The 16,878-nt window shown below is 36.7% G+C and overlaps 1 long non-coding RNA gene across 1 annotated transcript; it reads left to right on the top strand.

Moving 5' to 3' along the window:
- Window positions 1–6,327: 6,327 nt before the first annotated feature.
- Window positions 6,328–8,366, top strand: LOC140149058 (uncharacterized). The gene is made up of 2 exons (XR_011858554.1): window positions 6,328–6,472; window positions 7,495–8,366. It is a non-coding gene; the product is annotated as an uncharacterized lncRNA (long non-coding RNA).
- The last annotated feature ends 8,512 nt before the right edge of the window (window positions 8,367–16,878 follow it).

The raw sequence follows: 16,878 nt of genomic DNA, 5'->3' as shown, positions 1-16,878 counted from the left end.
GTCTCACTATGATTGGTTGGTAAATGAGTGAAACATTTGTGTGTGTATTGTTATATACATCATTGCTGACCTGAACATGACCTGAAATGTATTTGTAATATTTTACATGTACTTCCGAGTTGCAAAAAATGCGATGGATGGTTGGTTGGTTGACTGGTTGGTTGGTTGATAGACAAGTCTTGTACATTTGTAGGTAAGCTGAAATAGGTTGCCCAATTTAAGCAATTATAACAGAAAATTCAATATTGGCAAGACAAAATTGGCAAGACACAATCATGATCAGACAATAGGTAGGTCAAATGTTGGCTGACATAAATTGGCTAGTCAAAAATAGGTAGAGGCGTAGTCAATTGGCTTGTACATGTAAAGAGTCTAATTTGGAAAAGAGTTCATACAATGTAGACTCGGACATAATTGGTATAGAGAGTTCATACAATATATGACGACTGAGACATAATTGGCATAAAGAGTTCATACTGTATGCTCAGACATAATAACAGCAACTTGAGAAAAGAACTCTCAGATAGCAGCCTCTGTAGCAAGAACTGGTAGAACACTGTTAACCCCTTAGCTGGTAAGTCCACCAGAGTTGATATACCAGTGCTTAAGGATGACCGTCAAGTCTACAATACATCAAAAGACAAAGCTGAAAAATTCTGTCAAACCTTTGCCGCTAAATGTCAGCTTGCCAGCGCAGAAGAATCTACTCCTGAAGTTCAGCATTCAACAATGTCCTCAATGGAAAAGATAGTCTTCAAAGTCAAAGATGTTAGGAAGCTTCTCGGGAATCTGCAACCAGATAAAGCTACTGGTATTGCCTGCTGTTTGAGCTTTGCTTCTCCAAGGGAGTTTTCCAATGGAAGACTGCATATGGTCATTCCTGGTTAATACAGTTCTTTGTATCTGATACAAACAACTTTGTTAACCAGTTTACTATACCGATCCTGATGAATCTGTTCAATCATCTGTCATTCCTGTATACAAGAGAGATTCAAAGTCTAATCCATCTATGTACTACCCCATCTCTCTGCTCTGCATCATCAGCAAGGTCATGGAGGCTGTTGTACAGAACCAACTTCAGGAGTACCTCCTTGGAAACCAACTGATTTCAGATAAAAGTTTAAGGATTTATGTGGCAACACAGCACGGCTGACATCCTCACCATTATGACTCAAGGGTGGTCCAACTTCTTGGACAGAGGCAACGAAGTGCACCTGATTGCCCTGGACATCAAAGGAGCATTTGACAAGGTCTGACATAATGGCCTTTGCTCGAAACTCATGGCAAAATGAGTATCCTGGATTAGGAGCTAGTGCAAGCTACCTGACAGATCGTTCCATCAAAGTTGTCCTATCTGGCCAGTCATCAAGAACTTCCTTCATCAATGCATCAGTTAAATTCCCCAAGGGGTCAATATTGGGCCCACTTTTGTTTTCATTGATGACCTGGGTGATGGGTGTGAAAACCAGCTATACCTCTATGCAGATGATTCCACCTTGTTTTGCGAGACAACCCTGAAGCTGTTACTGCTAGCCTGAACAGAGACCTGGAGAAAATGAGGATCTCGGCAGACAGCCATCAAAATGTAAGGCAATGACAATATCAAGAAAGAGGAATCCAACCAAGCTAGATCTTCTGATTGGTACTATACCACCAAATTGGCTGAGAAGGAGTCCTGAGAGTCACAGTTGACAGCAAGCTGGCCTGGACATATCTCTAACGTCTCATTCAGAGCAGGACAGAAGCTGAGCGCTCTGAGGAGAGTTGCAAACAAACTTGATGTGAGAGGCAGAGCAAACGGTTCGCAGTGTGACGGAATACGCCGCACTGTCTTGAGTGCCACCAATTTATGATTATTAGACTCTATCCAGAGGAAGGCCCTTCGAATCATAGGTGTGAGTGAAGAGGAAGCGATTACAGAACTGAACATCACATCTCTCCAACAAAATGTCAGTCAAGTTGCCGCAGCAACAGTCCTCTACAACATGCACATCAGTTTGTGCCCATCAGATCTGAAGGCACTGCTACCAAAGCCATTTGTAGTCAGAAGAGCTAGCCTCTCCATGCCTTGCCATGCCCTCACAGTAGCAGTTTCTAGAACTGGCAAGAAGCTTCATCCACACGGCGCACCATCCTTCAAGAGCAGAGTGCATAAGCATCTTATTCCATGTGTCTGATGCTTAAGTTACTGTACCCCTTCACTCTTCTTGTACCTAAGCTGCTGTGAACCATTAATTGGCCCATGTGGATGTCTTTTATAGTGCTTAGGTGCCTAATAAGTTCTTGACTTGTGTCACTCCTCATGGGTTATTGTTTACTATAGCATTTTATTAAAAAAATACACGTACAGGCACATAGCGAAGATAACGTTTTCGCTACAAGCCTTCATTGGATTGAATTGAGGTAATTAGCTAGATTACATCATTATTTTCACTCTCCCTCTCATCTTCCATTATTTGATTGCTGTATGTTTTGCAGGATCCACATCCAGCATGACATGCAGAAATGGTAGTCTGTATCTTCGTCAGTTGCAGCGAGGTGGGCAGTTTTTGCAATTACAGTGGATCATTTTGAGTAGGTTATCTGGGGCAGCCTTTATGTCCGGCGTACAAGATCGGAACAATCTGGTCGCTGTCTATTTTCCACCTCAGTCCATGACATCCATACCATTGTCAGTCCACTCCAGACCATAATCTGGCCCAGTAAACTCTGAGAATATGGAGGAGGATGCAGTAGGCGGCAAACGTTCAGGAGTGACAAATGATTTTGCAGATGTTAACTTCTTGACAAATATGTTGTAGTGCAGGGTTGCAAGTGAACTTTCCCCATTGCTGCCAAACATAATAGCCATAGCTTTGCTACCAAAATCCTCAAATGATGAATGAGTGATTTCCATCGAGAATGAAAGATATTTGCACCTGGTGCGATTTGGCATGATCAGAGCTTTGACCACCCTGAACATCTTCTGATAATTAAGACACAGTTTAATGGTCTTTAACCTAGCTTGTAGTTCAGACTTTCTTTTGTCAAGTTCCAGTTTCCCAGTTTGATCTTGCCCAATATATCAGATGTCTCAATACTCTCCAATATTGATTCACCTGCCATTATCGAAGAGTACACATCTTCAGATTCATCCATCAATGTCTCAAATTGAGCAAGTTTTCCAATGTATTGATTACTAGTAGCCCAAGGTTCACCACAAGAAATGTTAACTTTAATTAAAACTTATGTTCCAATTGTTTACTACCTATTATTCTACTGTTAATCATGAGGCTGGAATATTTGTATCATATCAACTTCATGATATTCAAAATGGCTGTCATCAGGGAAATTTATTGAATAATACATTTAATAATGAAATTAATGTTTCCATTTTATTTGTTTTGTATTATTTTTAATCGTTTTATGAAACATTTAAAAAAAAAGATATAGGCATAGTCTGCTTCTGTCAAAATTTTCAAAAATCCACAATTTAAGCAAAATATTTCAGAAATGGCAGCCATTTTGAAATTCAAGATGGATGCCATCACTTGGTGAAAGTTTGAATGGTCTCATTGGATTATTTGACCTCACAATCATAGGGATAGACACCAAAATTATAGCTCTATGATAAGAAATAAGTGATTTATAGCAATTTTAAGGGTATTGGCGGCCATTTTGGCCGCCATCTTGAAAAAATCACTTTTCGAGAGCCCGATTTTTTAGGACTTTTTTTCTGTTGTTTTAGAGGTCCAGTAGGAATAATATCCGTTGGAAAACCTTTTGTTGCAATTTTTTTGACGTAACCCCCCTTATTTTCATATATTCCCCCGTCTATAATGGCCTAATTGCCTTATGAAGGAGGTCACGTATTGATCATGCACTTGCCAAATGATTGTGATTAGACAGTCGCTTGCAGTGCTTACAGTTTATCATAATCATAGCAATACCATCCTCTCATGCAAAAACCCCATATGCGGCCCATACACGATCAGTTTTATTTAATTGGTACAAAATTTACCATCTTGCACTATATCCTTTCGTATGTACAGTGCACAATGGTATATCTTGTATCTGAAATCTAGTTAATCAATCAAATTGAACGTATATGGCCCGCATAAGAGGCATTGTCAGCCTCAGAAATCAGACACTTGTGGAACAAATGATTGCATGACATTCACAGTAGAGATGTCAAAGTTATTATATTCCCCATTACTGTCTGACACTGCATATTGAATGAGCGTGTCGCTGTCAAAAATAGTAATTCGTATGTCCATATGAACATATCTCATACTTCACTTTATACAGGTAATTTACGTGAATGCTTGGGTAATTCACATACATCATTATGTGCATGTTTCGGTATAAGGTAGGCATAAACACCCGGGCATAAACAACGTATTAATACTGTGCAGACTACGTACAACTTGTATTTTTCATACATATTTTTCCACAAAGATACGTATAGATTATTACTTTTCGAACAAGTCTTACATCATGTTTATTACCGATACACAAACACGAATATAAACCATCTCAATATCCAACACTGTAAAACAAACTACTTTGTATTTATTTCTTATCAGTTTAAGGTATTTCTAAGCAATTTTTGTACCATCATTGTATTCCTTTACTAAATATTTGAACTTCCAAGCATTCCTTTCAGCAAGTATAACTAATTATGTAGGGTGTCCCTGAAAGAACTGTATTGTCAGAAACTTAATTGTTTAGGTATTTTTAAGCCACAACTTTACATAACGAAATACCTAGTATGATCGAGGAATAAATCAGCTATAAGATACTTTTTGAATTTTGACAATTGATCTCACCGTTCTTGAAATATAAGAATTTTACGGAACTCCCTCATTTTCAAATATTTCCCAGGATTCAAATGTCAATCGATGATTTGTATTCGGAACGCTAAGACCATCCAAATTTAATAGTTCGTCTCAAAGCCCCTGCGCGCATTATAAATCGCCTGCTTTTTGCAAATTATACCCACTGGATTGGGTACATTTCAGTGGTTTTTTTTTTTTCGTTGTTTCACGTCTGCGAATACAGATTTCACAGACTGGTCCTCATTGCATCAATTGCGTTGTGTACCATCTTTGTGCGCCGGATACTTGCGAATGTAGCAGTAATACGTTTGCGAAGAACTTGGAGGGTAGCTGGAGGTCCTCGCTCATAGACGTCACTTTGGATTTTGCCTCAAATGAAGAAATCAGGTGATGTGAGGTCTGATGATCTTGCAGGACACTCCGCAGCACGACTCATCCCAACCGCTCTGTTTGCTATCCGTGGACAGAGTGAAAAACAGGTACTTTTCTTTAAAAGTGCATAATCTTCAAAAGTTGTGAGCCGATTGATATCATTGTTTTGGTTTATTAAAGCTATACAACTACAGTTTTCTTTACATACCAAAATAAATTTGATCAACTGTTTAAAAATATGAGAGAAAAAGGGAATGAGGGTTCTTTTTTTTGGGGGGGGGGGGGCACCCTGTATTATATTAAGATGGCTTAATCACTGCGCATCATCATGAAAATGAGGTAGTTCCGTAAATTTCTTTTATATCAAAAACAGAGCGGTCAATTGTCAAAATGCAGTTATTTAGTTATGTTTGGTTTATGCCTTCAAAAGTTTCCGACTATAAAGTTCTTTCAGTGACAAGTTATATGTGTCTACATGTTTATACCGTGTATATATATACAGACTTGACATTTAATATGGAATATTTTTTTGCAAGATTCCACGACTGGTCTGGACGGAGTCTGCTTAAACCGCACGGGCCAAACCTTAATTGGGGTATGTCGGGAGATGGTGTAAAATAGTTGTTTGATAGAAAATGTGCTTTCCATAACTTAACATTATGGTGCTCTTAATGTAGCGAAGTTGCCTAAAATGGCGAATTTAGGAAGGCTGAATTTGAGCTTTGTGGGGAGACAATTTCGGACTTTATGCAACATTGTGCTGTTATTATCAAATTTATAGGGGTTTGAGGTGATATTTCTTAAACTTTGTCAGCAATTGGTATTCACCACTGCTGGAATACACTTGTAATGTACCAATTTTTTTAACATGGGAGGAGCTTAAAAATAGGGCTCTTCAAAGTTGTACGTATTCAGAATTTTAAATGGCCCCGCTGGGGTTAAATGTTATAAACTTACGGTACAAAAGCAACTGGGCTGATTACTGGTTGTCCAATGAACTCACACTGTTTCTTTGTGTATAATTAGTTTATAGCATTTGGCCCCAGGTGACCATTCAAACTTCCAGAGTGCGTTCCACTTTTAAGAGCCATATTTTTAAATCTCCTCCCACTTTTACAGTCAGTGTGCAGTAATCGTGCTCACAGCGCTGACCTCGCATTTTCTAAACCGCGATCGTAGGATGTCAACCCTGTGAAATACGTCATAGGAAAGGTCTGCCCTATGTCAAATATCTTTCGAGGCTATTTCCGGGTTGGTATGCAGAGCTGCGACAAAATGGCGAGGTAAGTTGAAATGTCCAGATTCTTACGAGTATTTTAAGTCCAAATTTGATGAGTTTCGGTGATCGTAAAGTGATGAAATATTGGTTGGAAGTTTCGGGTGGGTTTGAAGAATTGTGTGACATGAGTAGTTTGTAACTATCCGTTTGACCGGGTCAAGAAATTGACGTTAATTTCGTTGTGTTTTTTGTTGTAGTTGAGAGATGAAGCTTTTGTTTGATACCAAAATCATTGGGGACCGACAAGTTCCAATAATAAAAATCCGCCGACGAAAATTACCATTTTTCCGGGCCATTTTATACAATTCAATCGGCACTTGCGTACGATTTAACATGGTATTCCCAGATTATACACTGTATATGACGTGTTTTATAAATTTAATTCAGCTCTCAGTAATGACATCTCAGGTCAGGAAACTGGTTAAAATTTTGAATTCATCAACTTTTATTTATGGAATCCGAATCTCAAACTATCATGAAGAAGTGTTTATACTGAAATCATGAAGAAATATAGCCTATAAATAATGGATGGATAAATGCATTCATCGTCTCCAACATTGCAACAACAATCAATGACAACAAACGTAAATGCTAGATCTCTCTTACAATTCATGAATATTGATTGCGGTATCGGTCTCTGATGTATAAATGTCGATCTCGGTCTCGGACCTTAAAAATCGGTGGTCCCAAGTGTTTTTTAAGTTTGAAACCTGTAGAGACGTCGATACGATTTTGTTGGACATTGCATATTTTTAACTCACAATAATATTAATATGCACCCAACTTAATGTGTACTCTACTGCCAACTATCATGATAACAGTGGCAGCAAGGGATTTTTTTTCTGAGGGGGGGTAAAGTGATTTTGGGGGGGTCAAATAAAAAAATTTGCAAAAAATTGCCGCAAAATTGGAAATTTTTGTAAAATCCTCGCCGAAAAAGTCTTCTAAGAATGATGAATCCGATTTTGTTTTTTGTTTTTATGGGGCTCTAGTATTAATACCTGATATCTTCATTTTTTATTACAGGTGCTCGCCAGATTAGGGGGCTCTGCAAGTTGTTATCGTTGGGGACTCGCTCACCAAATACTTAGATTATGGACATGTTTGATATTTACAAAGACGCAGTTGACTGGTCGTACATGTCACTCCATTCTACATGTACAAGCAAGGAGAAATGGTTCAAGCAGATGGCTATTGAATATGATGTCGAAATAGGAATAGGAATTTAGCCAGATATTATTTCTTCATGTCGGATCAAACGCATTAAATTCCGAATTTGTTTCTCGAACTGTCGCAGAATTTACAGAGTTGTGTTCCACAATTAAGACAATATACAAGTACCCTGATACTCTTAAAGCTTCTCATTAACAATGTCATCCACAGATGCATGCAGTTCTACTGTTCTGACTTGGACAATTAATGCATCCATAAAATTACTTGACATTCAAATGCAGAATGTTTGTGCAGGCCTGGGCACAAATTATTACTTCACGTTTGCAAGTGAAACACTTTGAAAGCCAGACTGTTCCGAACATGATCTGCTTCATCTGAACAGAGATGAGGGGAACTATAATTTACAGAACAAGTTGCTGATGAAATCCTGCGGTGTTGCAGCATCAGGGATTACCGTGTATACCCCTCGGTTTATGTGTCGTCCTTTGACAAGGCAGAAATGTGCAACAAAAAAAGCCAAAAAAAAGACGGTGTTATTTGCAGCTAATAATTATTTAATCATTATTATTTATAATAATAATTAGGCCTAAAAATTGTTTGATTGGCGTAGCCCAACCTACCCTAAAAGTAGGCCTTGCCCTATTTTTTATGTTACACCAATCAAACAATTTTTTAGGCCTGATGCCCTTTTTTTCTATTTAATAAAAAAAGAAAAATATAACAAACTTGGAATTTTCATGTGTATAATTTTTGTTGTATGATTCATTCATCCGTATTGGTGTATAATTTTTGTTGTATGATTCATTCATCCGTATTGACTAGTAGTATACGAATAGAATTACTGAATCCCACAAAAAATATTATTCCCACAAAAAAATATATATATTCTCACAGAAAAATAACTTAAACCAGAAAAAATATTCTGGGATTAATGGTTTTTTTTCTGGAAAAATATTTTTCCTGGATAAATACTTTTTCGGAGCAAAATGTTTTTTCCAGGATAAATATTTTTTTTGGGATAAATATTTTTTCTGGGAAAAATATTTTGTTCTGGGAAAACTTTTTTTGTAAGAAAACCAATTTTTTCTGGGAGTAACATTTTTTCTGGGAAAAATATTGGCCCTCGGGCGACGAAAAAAGAAAACCCTGTTCTATGAAAAAATTCCTGTACAAATGAATGCCGACCCAAATTTCGGAAATTTCAGGAATTTTTTTTTTGTATTTTATCAAATTGCAATTTATTTACAGATTTTAGTCATTTTTTTTTTCATTAAAAAACCCGAAAAAAACCAACCCCAAAACGACCGATCGACCCTACTTGAAAGGTCCGTCTGCCCGTAGAACAGGGTTTCTTTTTTTCGTTGCCTCATGTTAATTTTGGCCCAAAGTATATAATGGATTTTCTGTTTTTGTTTGTGTTTTTATTTTTTTTGCTGATGGGGGGGGAATAAAAAAAATGAACCCAGCCCTCTTGCCCTCCCCCACCATAGGCTGCTCCCTTTTGACCTTTCAAAAAATTTATCTGAAAAAAATATTTTTCCTGGATAAATACTTTTTCGGAGCAAAGTGTTTTTCTGTGATAAATATTTTTTGGAATAAATATTTTTCTGAGAAAATATTTTGTTCTGGGAAAAATATTTTTCTGGGATTAATATTTTTCTGGGAAAAATATTGACCCTCATGGTAATTTTGGCCCAAAGTAATGGATTTTCTGTTGTTTTTTTGCACTTTTTTTGTTTTGTTTTGTTTTTTTGGCTGAGCTGACTGGGGAAGGGGGGATAAAAAAATTTTGACCACGCCCTCTTGCCCTCCCCTACCATAGGCTACCCCTTTTGACCTTTCAAAATTGCCTTCTAACCCCAGCCCCCCCAGCTCTTAGTATTGTCACACATGTTATTATATTAAAAAGTTTTAAAACATTATTTATTTTATTTATCCCTTTTTAAAGGGATTTTTATTATTTTACGTGCCACGTGATTATAACCAACCAATCACTGCGCGTGATTTAGCCCAGTCAAGGTCATGATTTCTGATCAAAACAAACGCGATGATCGGCGGTCTGACAGTCCGGTCTCAAAATGAAAAGTACAAATTATATCTATCCGTTTGACCAGGTAAAATATCTTCATGATATCGGAGTTGAATTTTTCAATGCAAAAGATTACAAATTATGTATTTTGTCAAGTGATATCAAGGACCGGCATTCTGAAAATCAGATATTTGCGTTAAATTTCGTGAGAAAATATCCAAAACCATACTAAATTTTTTACCAAAAAACATTGCTTGTATTTCCAACAATGCAATATATTTTGCATGAATCTATGCATATGGATAGATAATATCATCCCTATCCTGGCATATAATGAGCAAATTTCCATCGATTTATGATTCTAAACATTAAAAAACGAAGTTTTCCTGGGCTAACTTTTCAGGGTCAAACTCTGCTTCGTAACAGCGTGAGTACTTCCGGGTCAATGGTGTGGGTTAGAAAAGCAACGTAATTGCGTGTGCCTGCATACTGACTGTTTAAAACTGGTAGATTGCAAGTGCATTTCAGGTCTGACGAACACATATTGGTATTTAGGCTCAGTAAATATCGCCTCAAACCTCAATACATTTGATAATATCAGAATAATGTTGCTCAAATTCAGAAATTTTACCCCCACAAAAACCAAATTCAGTATCCTTAAATCCGCCATTTTAGGTTAACTCACTACATTATGAGCGCCATAGTGTAAACTAATGGAGAGCACATTTTCTGTCAAACAATTATTTCACACCATCTCCCGACACACCCTAACTAATATTTAGCTCGTGCGGTTTATGTAGACCCCTTCCAGACCAGTCTTGGAATTTTACGAAAAAATATTCCATATTAAATGTCAAGTCTGTATATAAAAAAAACCGACAACTCGTATTTTTAAAATCTATTTTTGCACACACATATCTCTCTAGTGTCAGGAAACATTTCTAAGTACTTAAAAGGCGTTGGGTATGGACGAACTTGAAGTACAGGTATCTGGAGAGGGGAAGCAACGAGTTACCCCAAATCACAGCGGCAGATAGTGACTGGGCCGCCGAGTGCGAATAATGTTTGAAATTTTGGGGCGTTTTTCCAAAATTTGATATTTTTGATGATATTTCAAAAAAGCGACATGCCAAAGACAACTCTTTGGGCACATAGCCTACTTTGTTATTGTTATTGCAGTTCTTTACCACATACCTACGTTACATTTGCTTTGGTGATTTACTAATATTTTATATTTTATGACTGCAATTTGGCGTTTTCAATGCGTTTTAAACGTATCATGAAATTAACGCAAATATCTAGTCACGCTGCTTTCAGAATTTTTACCTGATCGTCGGCTTTTGCAGGCAACAGAACACAGATTGGCTCACGATAGATGTCGTATTCCTGTATGTGGGTCACTTGATGACAAAATTACTTTGAATTCCTTGTAACAACACACAAATTGTCGTCTGGAAACCGGGTCTGGAATAGCTTTAGACTTCAGCACCGTATCAAATCTCATAAAAACCACACGACTGGCGACTTTGTTTTTATGTTTGCGTCTACATCTATTACTATACTTCTTTGGAAACGTTGACCTTTAACCATTCTTTGTACAACGCCCTGCCCTGATATGTTCGCTTGATTGGTTACGTTTAGCACCTGGTCAGTAGATAATCCTACAGGGATACAGTAGTTTAACTATGGTGTGAGCATGGTGAAAGACTCATTATTGATTAGGCGCGGACATATCAAATACCCTTTGCGTGTATAGCAGAAAATTATATTAATAGAATGTTTGGAATTGTGTAACTAAAATACTAACTGCATTCTGCAATATATACCTATTTATTTATTTAGGCCAATGCCTATTTATTTATTTACTAACTTATTTATTTATTTATTTGGTATATTAGTTAGTAATTAGTAATATTCCATGATTCATCGGTTTATTATTGATTGATTGATTGTTGATAACTTGAAAACTTGATTGATTGATCGATTGATAGTCATTTCACATTATATTCCTAGTTTACAGGCCCCTATGGAACGTCTATTAATTTTGAATAGCATCGCACATTAGATAAGTAGGCCTATCAGTATTGATTTATACTATTCAGCAATATCAAGGATTACTATCAAACTCCTCAAAGCTAATTGTCAGTTGGTTCAGTGGTAACTCACTGGGTTTTACAACACGGAGGTCCCGGGTTCGATTCCCAGCTCTGCCTATTTTTTCAAGGCTGCGAAAAAACTGAAATTTGACTGCAAACTTATTTGGCGCGCGATCTGAGCTGGTCATTTTCTGGTGGCTGAGTCTATTACAGGCACACTCCCTCTGGAATCCAAACCAGGTTCACGCCCATTACACCTCCCTTAATAGATATTTTTAACCATTATAATAATATTTCAACATTACTGGGGGACTTATATCCATTTGCATGCCCAGCAAACCATGACCATATCTATTCCTTCCGAACACATTCGTGTTTTCGTAATTGATATGCTTTATCAGCTATCTAGAGTTAATTTGTCAAGACCAAGTGAAAAACTTACGTTTTTCTGCTGACAGTTTCGCCAGAAACCTTCTGGCTTTCTCAAAGCATTGATGATGTTATTGATCCATCTGCTTGGAGCGGGAACCTTGACCGGATGTTTTGATTTTCCCGGAAACTGTCAGCAGAAAAACGCACGTTTTTCACTTGGTCTTGACAAATTAACTCTAAATAGCTGATTAATTAACAGACCTGATGAACCTCTTTAGTCAGGATATGCTTTATGTATACATGTAATACACGTGCAATTAATTGAATGTTTAAAAGTCAACGTCATATCTACTTCACTTGCAATCATATATGTAAATTAAGGTGTCTTGCCGTAAGATTCGTATGTTATCTTAATGTTTATATCCATATTTTATCCAGTATTCGTTTAAAACTAAACTACCAACTACATGTGCAGATTTCTTACTCTTCTTTATATCAATCTAATTATAGCAATAAACACCCCTGTTTAATTCATCAATACACAATATCCAAAGCACTATCCTCAATCCAATCATTTAAATCAAAGAAACCCCCCACCGAACATGAAACCAACTAAATTGAATCCCATGCAATCCCGTCTTACACCTCGCTCACTCAAATTCATATATCCTTTGCATTTAATGATGTCATTTCTTTCCTATAATGCTAATATTATTTTAACAAATAAAACCCATTGGGTTTCCCATTGGGTTTCAGCACATCACGTCCAGGCTTACATCATGTACATTGGGCGCCCTAAAAAGGAATTTTTATTTACCTTAAAATCACTCATGATTAGGAAACCAGACAAGAAGGTTTCGAAACGTCGAGTCTCCAATAAAATGTGAGTACTTTGTACATGGATATGCTTTATAGAACTTAGCTACCAATTTATTTACCTTAAATTTCATTAATTTATCTCAAACAGTTTATACATTGTAGATGTGTATATAAAATGTATTTTTGCACTGAAAATGATAAACGGTACCAAAACCATCGCTCACGTGATACAACTAATTAGTCGATGTTCCAAGAGAATTGATCTAGTATTTTTTATGATTATACCAACATGTCTCAGGGTGAACGACAATACAGTGTCTTGCAGCATATTGGTATAATATTAAATGTCATGATCATGATTGGAAACCCTAAAAGAGTATGTATCATTATTATAAAATATGTTAATCTATTGGATAAATACCACTGAAAAATACCAACAATTTGCCAATGCATGCAGATATGACATAATTTCTACAACTATTTAACAACGAATTGAAATTACTTGAAACTGTAGGTCGGTAAACATGAGTAAGAATTTTAAAACCTTTCACTAGATAAGTCCTTTTTCAGAGGGCTGAGCTTTCGGAACTCTATAGTGAGTGACATCTTCGGAGCAAATACACATGATGATGTGTCTCATATACACTAGGGAAAATGTCAATAGGCAATGTCAATGTGATTGACATAAAGTGTCAATTGAATCAATAAGGGAATTTCCCGCGTTGAGAACAAAAGAGGTTAATTAACTTGATCAGAGGTCCTATTGAATAATCTATTCAATTCAGGAGCAATGTTCACTCTTTTTTCCCTATTGAAATTGTCTGGGGTATATAAATTAAAATGGATCTGCCAAGCTTCCATGAACTTTATTTCAGAGTTCAGACTACTTGATGTTCACACATGCTCAGCGACTACTGATGTTTGTGTGTTGCCAGAAACAGTGTCTTTTTGGTGTTCATAGTTCTCTTTTTCAAAGTTCTGCCAGTTGCACCAATGTGGACTTGGTCAGAAGATCCACAAGGTATTGAATAGATATCTCCTTGGTAGATTTGATAAAGATTGAAGATTGTTGTGGTGGATCAAATAAAGACGCTTCGTGTTTACGATAACACAGAATGTGTCTTCAACATAGCGTTTTCAAATCCGAGTTGGGTTAGAAGCGGTCAGAAGAGCTTCCCGTTCAAGGTTTAAGGTGGGTTGAAGGAGCAGTATGTGACCGAAAAACAAGTTGTGTAGCTTTATATAGCGTTGCCACATTTTAGAACGAAGCGCTCGGGAAAAAAAAAGAAGAATAAGATGAAGCATGAAGAAAGGCTATAAAATCTAAGAAAACAAATGTGACTTTAAAATCCTCTTGAAAATACACACTGATTGTGATTCCCTAATACCAATTCAATTGGCAATCTATTCCAGGAGCGAGGCGCAACATAAGAGAAGGTCCTGCGTTCAGAGGTTTTGATTGTATTGTGCCCAGTCTGGAGTGGTATCAGTGGCAGAACGCCAGACAGGTACTTTAGGAACACTCTTGGTGAGGCATTTAATTCTACACCTTGTGAATCTTGTAACCAAGTTTACATTGGAGAAACTGGCAGAACTTTGAAGAGAGAACTAGTGAACACCGAAAATGTTTTTCTTGTAATACACACAAATCAGCAGTCGCTGAGCATGTGTGGCAAAACCAACATGACATTGACAATACCAAGATTTTGGACATGAACACCAAGTGGCCTGAAAGAAAGTTCATGGAAGCTTGGCATAGCCATTCTAGTCCAGACAATTTCAATAGGTACAAAGAAGCGGCCATTTCTCCTAAATGGAATAATAATAAACTTCTGTTGTTCACCACACAGGAAGTTCCCTTGTTGACTCATTCACAATTCCCGTCAATTATATTGACGTCCCCCTCTTGACATTTTATGTCAATTACATTGACTGTCCTATCGAAAGTTCCCCTAAGGCGCATCATCATTCAGCTGCACTGAAGATGGCATTCGCTAGAGTTCCGAAAGCTCAGTCCTCTGAAAAGACCTCTCTAAGGAAATATTAAATCTTACTTTACTCACTCAACAGTTTTGATGAAAAGTTCTTCCAAATTCATCACTGCACATCGATTTTATCACGCAGCCGGTGTGCTCATATCTAGTCCCCAAAAAGGAGGGCGCATTGTAAAATCGTGGTCTTTACACTTCAGTGGTTTTTTTTTAAAGAGTAAAAAGTCCCAGGTCATCATTGATAATAATGTCTTTTCTCTGTGACAGTTCCATGTAAAAACTGTGTTATAGAGAATTTATGGTATTGCACCATTTATTGGCTTTTTAAATTACCTTCAAATTGATGAATCGGCTGCCGAATTAGTGATCATTGCCATTTCCAGTGTATGTGGAAATATATAGTAATTGCATATCGATCTACCTGCAGAGTAGTGCAATAACAGAAAATCACACACTTTAGATTTACCGTATTTACTTGAATCTGTGGTCACCTTTCTTAATAAATGATATATTGTGGACTATACGAAGATATTTTACTTCTAAAATTACTTTCTTTGACGTATATTATTTTATTATACTAATCAATTACTGCGGTAAATTGTGCTCGCATTTATTGCACAATTCTAATGGAAACAAAAATCCTATGAATTTCATTAGATTAGACTACTGGCGTTTAGTCAAATGAACCAGAGCCAGTATTAGTACTCCTAGGTTTCGTTAATTGAATTTATTGCTTTTCCATGATTAAATTTATCCGTCCATTTTGTTTGGTAGTTGTCAGTTATAGGCCAGTCAGTATGGCTAGTGTCAGCCTGTGTCGTCGCATCTCAGCTATATTTTGTAACACGGCTTTTCGTATCGCAGGGGACTTTTGAAAAACAGACCGTTTCATTAAAGGGTTTAGGGAGTCTCTCAGTGAATTTATGTGTGATGAACTCCAATACTGTTGGAAATGTTCGGTTTTTTTTACACTTTCCGTCATTTCTTCTTCTTATTTTTCAACTGGAATTTAACAGATTATTTGACAAGAATTTCCCTTTTTTACTATTCCTTCAAAAATGGGTATCAACGACAAAACTATGTGACTTTTTAAAAAAAATATGTCCAATAAATTTTAGTTTTTAACATCCCAGCTGGCAGCAATATTAATTTCATTCTTATTATTAAGCCTATTATTATTAACAACGGACGGCCGTTTTAAACAAAATGTTATTACTTTTTGCTAAAAAGGAAACAAGACAATTTCCGGGTTTTATTAACGGAAATAGTTCAAATTGTGTAACAGCTTCAACCTGATGATATGAGGCAAACAAAAAAATAAGTACATTTACAGGGTATCCCTCAAAGAACTGTATTGTCGGCTATTTAATTGTTTGGGTATTTGAACAGCTAAACATAACTAAATAACTGGTGCGGTTAAGGAATAAATCAGCTATTACCATGATTAGCTTTCGTGAAATATAAGAATTTTACGGAAACCTTTACACGGATTCAAATATCAATCGATGATCTGCATTCGGAGTGCTAATAGATGGTTTATGAAATGAAGTTTGAAAATTGACTTCAACTTGAACGGCAACTTCAGAAATTTCGAATGTTTCTGTACCAACAGCGCCTTGTCCTTTAAACTATCGACTTGTGTATCGATGGGCGATGAAAAGAAAGGCATGTAAAAGCGACTGCAACAAAATGTCTTCCCTTTGTTTTCTCAAGAGGTTTGTTGGTAGCACTTTAATACAAAAAGAACATCATTTAAATAAACATGAATGACCTCTCTAGGCGATTATCTATGCAATGGGGATTATGTTATGAGCCTACGCTAATGTTTACGCTTAAACTGGCTTCTAAACATGTTTCAATTAAAAATTCTTGTGATATGCCTATATTATTTCACACCACTCCACGCCATACATAAATTCTCCCAGTGTCA

Source organism: Amphiura filiformis, chromosome 3, assembly GCF_039555335.1.
Source record: "Amphiura filiformis chromosome 3, Afil_fr2py, whole genome shotgun sequence".
In the NCBI taxonomy this organism is placed as follows: domain Eukaryota; kingdom Metazoa; phylum Echinodermata; class Ophiuroidea; order Amphilepidida; family Amphiuridae; genus Amphiura; species Amphiura filiformis.
This window is presented reverse-complemented; position numbering and strand designations above follow the sequence as displayed.